The following is a 10,696-nucleotide window of genomic DNA, read 5'->3' as shown; positions in this document are numbered from 1 at the left end:
TTCTGTCCATTTGAGAAGGTGAAAGATTCCTTCACAAAAAAATTATTTACACTGAAGTTTGAGAAGGAAAAATATCCATGCTTGAGAAGGGAGAAATTTCTGGGCCATTCTCTGAGCGACCTCTGTCCGTTCGAGCAAGAGAGGAGAAATTTCAGCAGCAATGAACAGTGAGAAGTGAGAACCAGTCGACCGTCTTCCTCCTCTGCCATTCTCAAGGTGGGTTTACTACTATTTTCCCTTATTCTATCTTTAGTTTCTTTCTCATCTTTTAAGCATCCATTACAATCATCTACAAACAATAATTTCTTCGTCAAAAGATGTTCATTCTAGAAATTTTTGTTTTTAGTTTAAATCTTTTAGTTTCGAAACTGATCTTGATTGTCTGGGATGGGTCTAGATTATTCAGTAACTTACCATATTCTTGTCAGGGCATTTTTTTATGCTTCACATTCCTTATGGACATCAGGATTTGCTCAATTGAAAATTTTATTTTCTTTCAAAACATCATTGTTTTGAAGGCCTAGAGAGTACTAGCACTGACCACATGCCTGATTGCCGAAGGATTGGAAATCAATTGGATTTGTAGTTGATGACCTTAATTACCTCGAGATAAAGTCAAATTTAAAGAATATTACCATATCTTGACCAGATCCTAGTTTTTCTCCTGTCAAGGTTATGAATATCATTCCCAGGTAGAGCTTTCTAGCATTGGTCAAAAGGATGTTATATCTTTAATGAGGTATCTGACATCAAATGTTGGTGATGCTTTAAATTTCAACTACGACTCTTTATTATGTTTAAAATAAGCACACAAAGTATTAGGTAGTAGCTTTGGATCAGTTTTTTGTTATTTGGTTTAGAGTTGTTGTATTTGGTATGGTGAGGTGCCATCTTGTTACTTCTCGGATTGTATTTCTTTATTTTAATTAATGAATTTTCACTTTACACTTCAAAAAAAAAAGTAGTAGTTTTAGCATGTGACATTTAAGAACTGCCTTTGATATTAGGTGATCTTATTTTACTGTTCAGTAGGAGCAACCTGTAAACAATCTTGTAAAAGCCTAATGTGGACTTTTGGAAACATCTATAGTGGCAATTGGCACCTATAGACAAAGAGTTTTGGTGATCTTTTCGATCAATAAAGAGTTCCAAAGATTCTTCATACATGGCAGAGAAAAAGTGCTACTTAGCTTCCAAAGAAAACATGCTGAAATGCATAGAACATAATAATAAACGAAAAGGATAGAGAACTTGAAAGAAAATAATAAACTATCTAAGCTCAATTTCTTATGCAAATACCAACCTCTAGTATGAAGAAGGGCAAAAGATATTCCAACTCCAAAATGAACTATCTAAGCTCACTCTGCAGGTTCTTCAGTCTGTATACATCCCGGGTTTTAGGTACAACTAAAAATATTTCTTACATAGAGTTGTAACTGAATTTTATGTTTGTTAAACATTAACTTAATTTGTTCAATTGTGGATTAATCCAATGTTATCTTACACCAAATTTCTTATGGCTCTGTTGCAGGGGAACACCCTTATGGTGAACACCCCTCTAGGACATTATTCATGAGAAATATAAATAGCCATGTTGAGGATACAAAATCAAAGGCTCTTTTTGAGGTATTGTTTATTTCTATGGTATTTGTAATTTCTCTAACCAAGCTAATATAGAATTTTCTATCCACTTTGTATTATTGAGCATCATCACCAATCCACCACACCATCACACTTTCGTTTCCTCTTGTATTTATGAGGAATGGAACTGGAATTGTTTTGCCTTCGTCAGAATAAATATGTGTAGTTGTGCATTTATGGCAACCAATAGACTGAAATTTCAGTGTGTAGATATCCAGATCTACTTACAAGTTCATGGGAGATTATCTAAAACTCCCCTTGACTTTAGGTACAGTATATGTAATTCATAAGACCTTCTAAGGGGTTTCCTGGAGGTATCTTAAGTTGAGGGGAAGTTTTGGACATGGTCAATAAAGTTGGGGGAAGTTTTGAATGGTTTTCTTAAAGTTGATAAGATCACAAATAATCAGAGTATTTACAATTCCAAATTTTGGTTGGAATGCATACAACCATTGAAAACTACCAAGCAAAAAAAATCTGGTTTGATTTTAGACTTCTAGATCCTAGAATTCTTTAAATCTAGATTATTGAGATTCTGATGATTTTTCCAAAATCCACCATCTAGAACCCAAGAATTTGGTTACAGGTTGATTAGAAAGTTGGGCCACATTACAGAGGAAAAAGTAGTAGACTACTGAGAGAATGCACTGCTTAGAATTTCTTGACAGCAGCCTTGAAACTAGTCTTCTTTCTGCTAAATAATTCTGAACATCCAATGTGTCTGTTGAACCTATTTTAGATACAGCTTATCTGAAACATGGTTACTTGATTTTTCTTTTTTTTTTTATTTTAGGCTCTTGTGGCAAGTGTGGTTATCTGTATTTGTAGGTGTTTCAGTGGGTCTTGTTAGTGAGGTTGATCCAACTACTGGTGAGATTAATGATTATTGTATACTAACAATTATTTTGGTAAGTCTTTTCTAAGCTAGCTTGAATTAATGCTGAAAAAAAAAATCCAATTTAAACCTTCGTCTGCATAAGTAAGAGAAATGTATAACTATAACCTTAGAACTTCTGGTTTTCTTTCTCTGGTCTCACAAGATTTGGGCTTATCAATGGGTTGGATAGGTTAAACAGGACCACCAACATGTGTATTTATTATTATAAAAAATTGTTGCAGTATAACCTTAGAGTCCTTGATGAGAAGATGGGAGAAATGAGTGAGTGGTTCTTGATTTAGTTTAAGTAACATCAGTATGTGAGTTACAAGCGAAGCCCATAATTGGAGGTCCTATGAATTTTCTTCCGAACTTGCACAGCATTTAAACAACATCTGACAGAAAGAGTATGATTTCTAAAGCCATTTCCTTGCTTTACAAGGTTGTTGGATGGACAGATTATTCAAAACAAACCTATGTAGAATTTAATCTGTTAAAAGATCATCTACTTCTTTTGTGTAACAGAAGCCACTAAAGAGAACAAAATGTTCACACCTCCAACTTCTAATTCATTGCATGTCAAAGCTATAGTTTCATAATAAAATGTTTATTCATTATGTTAATGCATTTTAATTATCTGAACCTTTTTTTCTCGTGTAGTGAGTATACTCTGTTGAGGGATCCACACCATAAATAAAGGACTTGCCTTTATTGAGAAAGAGAGAGATGCCCACTACTTGCGAGGTCTTCTGCCCCCACCAATTGTAAGTCAAGCTCTTTAGATAAATACTTGATAATGATTCCTCCTAGTTCCTTTTCCCAATGTTTTAGCAGAATCAATCCTTGGGTAACAACATTGGCCAACAACTGCAGTTCGTTGATCTGCAAAACAACAATATTCTATCAATAAATCGCTCTGGATACTCGAACACCCTAATGTGAGATCATGCATGCACTGCTAGTCTTTTCTTTTTACCATGTCCTCTATATGAACTTTCATCTATTGTGACTACTATTTTTCATTTTCATTTACCATGGGTTTCAGACTTGTTGGAAATCTAGTATGTACAATTACCATGAGTGATAACTACTGCCAGCTTCAAGGAACATGACAAGATTATTCCACTGACCTGACTAACTGTGGCTCCAAGTCATGTCCCCCACAACAAAGTGTGAACCTTCAGAGTTGTGATTGTGCCTATCCATACACAAGGATGTTAATTTTCAAAGCACCTACCTTCCAAGAACTGTCCAACACCGCTATGTTTCATTCATTAGAAATGAGCCTTTGGGTAAACCTTAGCCTTGTGCCCGGTTCAGTTTCCCTCCAAAACATCTTCTTTCACGAGGATGACTATCTATAGATGCAATTGTAACTCTTCCAGTCAAATGGTAAGTACTTTAATAGGACAGAGGTTCAAAGGATTGAGTTTTATTTGAGCAACCAAGTTTATAAACCTTCAGATATATTTGGGCCATATGCATTTAATGCATTTTTTTTATCCTTTCCCAAGTAACTTGTTTTATTCTTGCTTAGAAACAAAATTTGAGTCAACCCCTTGAAATGATGGATCTTATAAAAAATGAACAAAACAATTGTTTTAGGTGGAAGTCAAGGAACTTCACTAAGCTCAGGTGCCATTGCTGGAAAATCTATTTCTTGTGCTTCTTTGGTCTTCTTACTCATGGGTGTGGGAATCTATTTCATTCAGCAAAAGAAACGTGCAGACAAAACTACTGAATTGAGTAAACCATTTGGTAATGTGCTCCATGCAATTATGAATATAATGTTTTCTATACCAAATTTACAAGTGCATATGATAGTATGTTGAAATTTGAGAAGTTGCAATTTCCAATATAAATTGCTTATCTGAACTTTTATCCACCATATTGCAGCATCGTTGTTTCAAATGAATAGTGATAATGGTGGTGCACCAAAATTAAAAGGAGCTTGATTGTTTTCTTATGATGAACCCAAAGTGTGCACCGGCAATTTCTCAGAAGGTAATGAAATTGGATCTGGGGGCTATGGCAATGTACTAATCCATTTGTTATAACTCATAAAGCTCTTGATATCTAGCAATGCATGGCAACATAGTGAACTTTGTTCCCTTTCCAGGTTTATAAAGGAATTCTCTCTAGTGGGCAAGTGGTAGCAATTAAAAGAGCAACACAAGGTTCAATGCAGGGTGGGCATGAATTTAGAAATGAAATTGAGTTGCTTTCACGGGTTCATCACAAAAATCTGGTGAATCTAGTAGGCTTTTGTTTAGAGCAAAGATAGCAAATGTTGGTCTATGAATTCATTCCTAATGGGACGCTTTGGGAAAATTTGTTTGGTATGTTTCACAGTTCCATAAACGTTCTCCTATTTTGTATATCTTAATACATAATAAGAAATTATTCTGCAATCATCAACCGCAGGGAGATCGGGAATTCACTTAGATTGGAAGAGGAGACTCCAAATTGCTCTAGACTCAGTCAGAGGATTGTCGTATCTTCATGAACATGCTAATCCCCCCATAATTCATAGAGATGTTAAGTCGAGTAATATTCTGCTGGATGAAAATTTAGTTGCAAAGGTTGCAGATTTTGTATCCAAGTTGATATTAGACATTTCTAAGGGACATGTTTCCACCTAAGTTAAAGGAACAATGGTAAGTATTACTGCATAGGTAGTCCCTCTTCCATCCTGAAGGTCTCTTCAAGAATGCATTGCCATTATATTATTCTACATTTCTACTTGAGAGAATCACATTATATCTATATCAACAAATGACAAATGTACGATTTCATAAGTACTTTAATTTGTCGAGGATACATGTTTAGAAGGAAAAGATGCATCAAGTTAAACATGTTATTTGATTATGGTTCAATGAACACATTAACATTTGGAGGAAAAGGAAAATCTAAACTGGATTTAGTTTTAGATCTGGATACCTATTGCCATCACCAGATTCTTGAGTTATAGAAATATCCTGTAAAATTATTGATCCTTTCAACCTGAACGATATTTTAGTTTAAGTAGGCTTACTCAATAACATAATTAGTGAGGCCAAAATGAATAGTCATCATGAACCACATTGATAACACTATTATAATTATTTTCCAGATTTTCTGTTTACTTAACTTAATTCTATTCTAAACCTTACACTTTAAAGCATATATTCCGAACTGAATCTAATCAATTTTTAGTTTTATTAACCAAAGCTATGTCATCTTCAAACAACATACACCATAGGACTTCTTCTAAGGCATCCGTTGCAGCAACAGGTCTACCCTCTCTTCATCTTTTCATAGGACAAAAAAGAAGAGTGCAACTCCCTCTTTTATATATAGAGATTATAGATTATATATCCCTCTAGAATATATAATTTTGGCTTACAAGTCCCATATTTTGCATGTTTAGGAATCCGTGTGATATATGATCAAAGATTAGGACCGCCCATTGCATGTGCATCTCTTAGGCTTAGTTTGGACATGGTACAAATGCAAATATGTATGGTCCAAAATATAGGTTTAAAAGTATAAAATGTAACGCTTTGAACTGTACATATTTGTATTTGTATTCTTTTCAAATACAAGTTTATATTTGTGTTTATAATATCTATACTATAGATATTTATATTTACACTGTTTTCACAACACTTCACAGTCGTGCATTAAAAAACATCTTTGTATTTGTATATTTTTATCAATGGAAGGATCTTCTCAATGTACGACTAAAAAGGTTGGAGTATAATGGAGAGTGCAAGAACCAAATCCAGATTTCCAACTGGCTCCTCAATAATAACGAGCCTTATGCAGGAATGCCAAATGCAGGCTTAGAGCATGTAAATACAAATTGCCAAGTGAATACAATGCATTATGCAGGGTCTGCTTTACTAGTTCACATAACACTTGGCACTTAAATGCATTTTACCAATTCACATAATCCCTGCACCCTATCATTTATAGCTTTCCACTAGTATGGTGATACTAGAGATTAAAAGATTAATTTTTTCTTGCTTGGGAAATGCTCAAAGAAGATCTTATGGAAAAGGCTTTTGGTATAACTAGTTCACTACAAATAAAATGTGTGGACATAATTAATATGTATATCCCTTTATGCTTTTGGTATCAAATACTTGTAAAACACTATGTATAATTTAATCACTACACAATATATCTTTTTAATCACTACCCCTCCCCGTACAATGCCATAGTAGGTCGGTCGATCACCCATGCCCTACGTGCAGTGGTTTCCACTTACTATTTGGCAACGAAGTTCCCTACGGATTTCGTAATCGGGATAGCGCGAGGTGATCAACTTGAGTCTCGCAAGTGCTACGTCACCGCCTTCAAAGGGAAAGCCAAGGTGGCCGACGACATCAAACTGAAGTGACCTATGGAGCAGTGCGAGGAGTGAGCTGCACCCATAGAAGAGACTGTCTCCATCCTGGCATCGACAGAGGACCTAGCTCGAACACTTCAGATTGGCGCTTCCATTGAGGAGCCTCTGCGATCTCAACTAGTACGCTTATTACTTGAAAATTTAGATGTTTTTGCATGGTCCGCGGTAGAGATGCCTGGCATAGACCCTATCATCATAACTCACAAACTTAATACTGATCATCGCAGTCGACTTTATCAGGGAAGTCCATTACCCGAGCTGGGTGGCCAACCCCGTTTTGGTAAATGGTAAATGACACATGTGCGTCGACTACATCGACCTAAATCAAGCTTGCCCAAAGGACTGTTTCTCACTCCCTACGATCGACCGTTTGGTGGACGCGACCTCAGGGCACGAGTTGCTGAGCTTCCTAGACGCCTATTCGGGCTACAACCAGATCAGGTTGGACCTAGCTGATGAAGAAAAGACTACATTCAATACCGAGCTCGGCCTATACTGTTACAAGGTCATGCCCTTTGGGTTGAAAAATGCTGGGGCAACCTTTCAGAGACTTGTAAATAAATTGTTTGAGCCATTGATTGACAGAAAAATAAAATGCTATGTATGATTTAATACTCGACTTACATTCAGTTTTTGAAATTTTGCGTAAATTTAACATGAAATTGAACCCCAATAAGTGTGTCTTCAGTGTCACCTCGGGTAAATTCTTGGGGTACATCGTTAACCGGCGTGACATTGAGGCCTACCCAGATAAAATAAAGGCCATCCTAGACATGAGACCACCCCAAAAACTGAAGGAGGTTCAGAGGCTGAATGGTCGAATAGCTGCTCTGAGCCGCTTCATGTCCAAGTCAGCAGACCGCTACCTGCCTTTCTTTAAGGTAATTAAAAGCAAATGTTTTGAATGGACCGAAGAGTGCCAGCTCGCGTTCGACGAGCTCAAAAGGTACCTCGCCTGTATATCGGTCTTAACCCTGTGCGAGGAGGGCGATGTTCTAGAGCTGTACCTCTCGGCAAGTGACGAGGTGGTCAGCTTAGTACTGATAAAAGAGGTAGATCGGGTCCAACGACCTATCTACTATGTTAGTAAAGTATTGCAGGGAGTAGAGACGAGATATCTAGAGATAGAAAAGTTGGCCTATGCACTAGTTATTGCAGCCCGAAAGTTTCGTCCGTACTTCAAAGCTCACACTGTCATCGTCCTCACCAACAAACCTCTGAGGCAAGTTCTACTCAAGCCCGAGGTCTCTGGTAGATTGACGAAGTGGGCTGTTGAGCTCAGCGAGTACGACCTTCAATACAAGCCACTAACTGATGTCAAGGCCCAAGCCTTGGCAGACTTCGTCGCATAATGCACTTTCAGCTCCGAAGTCCCCAGGCTGATCGAGCACGAGGCCCCCAGCTCGGGCTAGCCCGAAGTTCCTAGGCCGGTTGAGCTCGAGCACCGTGAGGTAGCAACCAGTGCGAACTGGGATGAGGAGCTCTAGATCCTTCACATAGATGACTCATCAAACTAGCAGGGCAACAGAGCCAAAATCATTCTGTACGGCCCAAGCGGCACAAAACTGGAGTACGCATTATGCTTCGAGTTCGCGGCATCCAACAATGAAGCGGGGTACGAGACATTAATAGCCGGGCTGGATCTAGCCAAGGAAGTGAAAGCCAAGCATATCGTCATCTGCAGTGATTCCCAGCTCGTGGTCAATCAAGTCATAGGCGAATACAAAGCTTGCTAACCAACCATGACCGCCTACTTAGCCAAAGTAAGAGATGCCCTGCTCAACTTCCAGTCATACTTCATCAAGCAAATCCCAAGATCGGAGAACGTTGAGGCCGATGCCCTGTCCCGGTTAGCCAGCACCAGTGATAATACCACGAGAACCGTGTACATAAAGAACTTGCCTCAGCCTAGCATTCTTAGGGGGGCAGAGGAGGTCGCTCCTGTCGTTCAACCAGAGCCGAACTGGATTGATCTGCTCGCAAGCTTCCTGCTGCAAGGGACCCTCCCTGTAGACCGCAATGCCGCCAGAAAGGTAGAGCGTCAAGCAGCCAAATACGTCATAATAGACGAACGGTTGTACCGAAGATCCTACACGCTCCCCTACCCGCGCTGCTTGCGACCTTCCGAAACTGAGCTCATGCTCCGCGACACTCATGAGGGCCAGTGCGGCGGACACTTGGGGGGCAAGTCTCTCACCCAAAAAGCACTACGACAGGGGTACTACTGGCCAACAATGAAAGCATATGTAATCGAGCTCGTTAGAAAGTGTGACAAGTGCCAAAAGCATGCCAATATCCACCATCAACCTGTCACCGACCTGAAGTATCTCACAAGCCCGTGGCCTTTTGCATAGTGGGGATCGATATACTCGGACCGTTTTCACCAGCAACAGGCCAGAGGAGGTTCTTAGTGGTAGCAGTTGATTATTTCACTAAGTGGATAGAAGTCGAACCTCTCGAAATGTACAAAACTTCTTTTGGAAAAGTATAGTGTGCCGCTTTGGGCAATCTCTGGTACTGATCTCTGACAATGGTAAGCAGTTCGAGGACATTAAATTCTAGAACTGGTGCCAAGACATGGGAATTCGACATAAACTTTACCTCAGCCGCACACCCTCAAGCGAACGGCCAAGCGGAAGTCACGAGTAGAGCTATCCTCCGCGGATTGAAGGCACGCCTAGACCGAGCTAAAGGACTATGGGAAGACGAGCTACCCAGTGTTCTATGTCTTATCGGACCACAATGAAGACCGCTACAGGCGAGACCCCCTTCAACCTCACTTACGGTATTGAAGTAGTCATCCCAACTGAGATCAAGGTTCCCTCGCTACAACTAGAAGCGTATGATGACAAGGCAAATGAAGACGAGCTACGCACCAACCTCGACCTGCTTGACGAAGTACGGGACCTCACATATATTAGGATCGCAGCCTACAAGCAGAGAGTAGCTCGATACTATAATGCCAGGGTCAAGAAGCAAAACCTCCGCGTTGGCAACCTGGTCCTTCGTAAAGTTATGGTGCCTGAGCTCAGTGTTGGTAAGCTCGGGCCAAATTAGGAAGGACTCTACCGAGTAAAGCGAGTGCTCGGAAAAGGAACATACGAGCTCAAAACCCTAGAAGGGAAACAAATACCTCTGGCATGGAATATTGTCAACTTAAGGAAATATTACCTATAAATTACTGAGTAGACCACGAGTCACTCCCAGAGCCTAAGGGCCAAAATGCCAAACTAACAACGACCTCGGTGCGATAAGACCTAGTCGCCTCTATGGCATGGGTGAACTACTGAGTAGACCACGAGTTACTCCCAAAGCCTAAGGGCCAAAATGCCGAGCTAATGAAGACTTTGGCGCGATAAGACCTAGTCGCCTCTATGGCATGGGCAAACTCTAAGAGTGGACTATAAGTCACTCCCTCGGCCTAAGGGCTAAAAACGCCAAGCTAACCAAGACCTCGGCACTGTGTAAGACCTAACCGTTTCATCAGCAAAGGCTAAGTATTAATACCAAAGGCATAGGCAGCTCGGGCGGGAACCCTATGAAGTGTAGCCTGCCTCGGTATATTAGTTGAACCCGATAAGGGACAACCCACGTCAACTTAACCTAGGTGCATACAGCTCGGGCTTACTATGATAACCACCTCGGGGTATACCATAAGACTACCTCAAGTATGGAGGAATAGCTCGGGGTAACAACTACTGAAAGATCCTATTTCGTGTATGTAGTTCTAACAACTCGATTAATAAAATCACTTTGGCAGAAAGTAAAGAGCACATAATACTTAG

The 10,696-nt window shown here is 39.7% G+C and overlaps 1 pseudogene; it reads left to right on the top strand.

Annotated features, from left to right (window-relative positions):
- The first annotated feature begins 734 nt into the window (after positions 1 to 734).
- LOC148872947 (leucine-rich repeat receptor protein kinase HPCA1-like) lies at positions 735 to 6,429 on the top strand (annotated as a pseudogene).
- Positions 6,430 to 10,696: the final 4,267 nt, after the last annotated feature.

The sequence above is a fragment of the Nelumbo lutea genome, chromosome 2 (assembly GCF_056320005.1).
Source record: "Nelumbo lutea isolate HS-2025 chromosome 2, American lotus-T2T, whole genome shotgun sequence".
Lineage (NCBI taxonomy): Eukaryota > Viridiplantae > Streptophyta > Magnoliopsida > Proteales > Nelumbonaceae > Nelumbo > Nelumbo lutea.
Note: the sequence above shows the minus strand (reverse complement) of the source record. Positions and strands in the feature narration are given on the sequence as shown.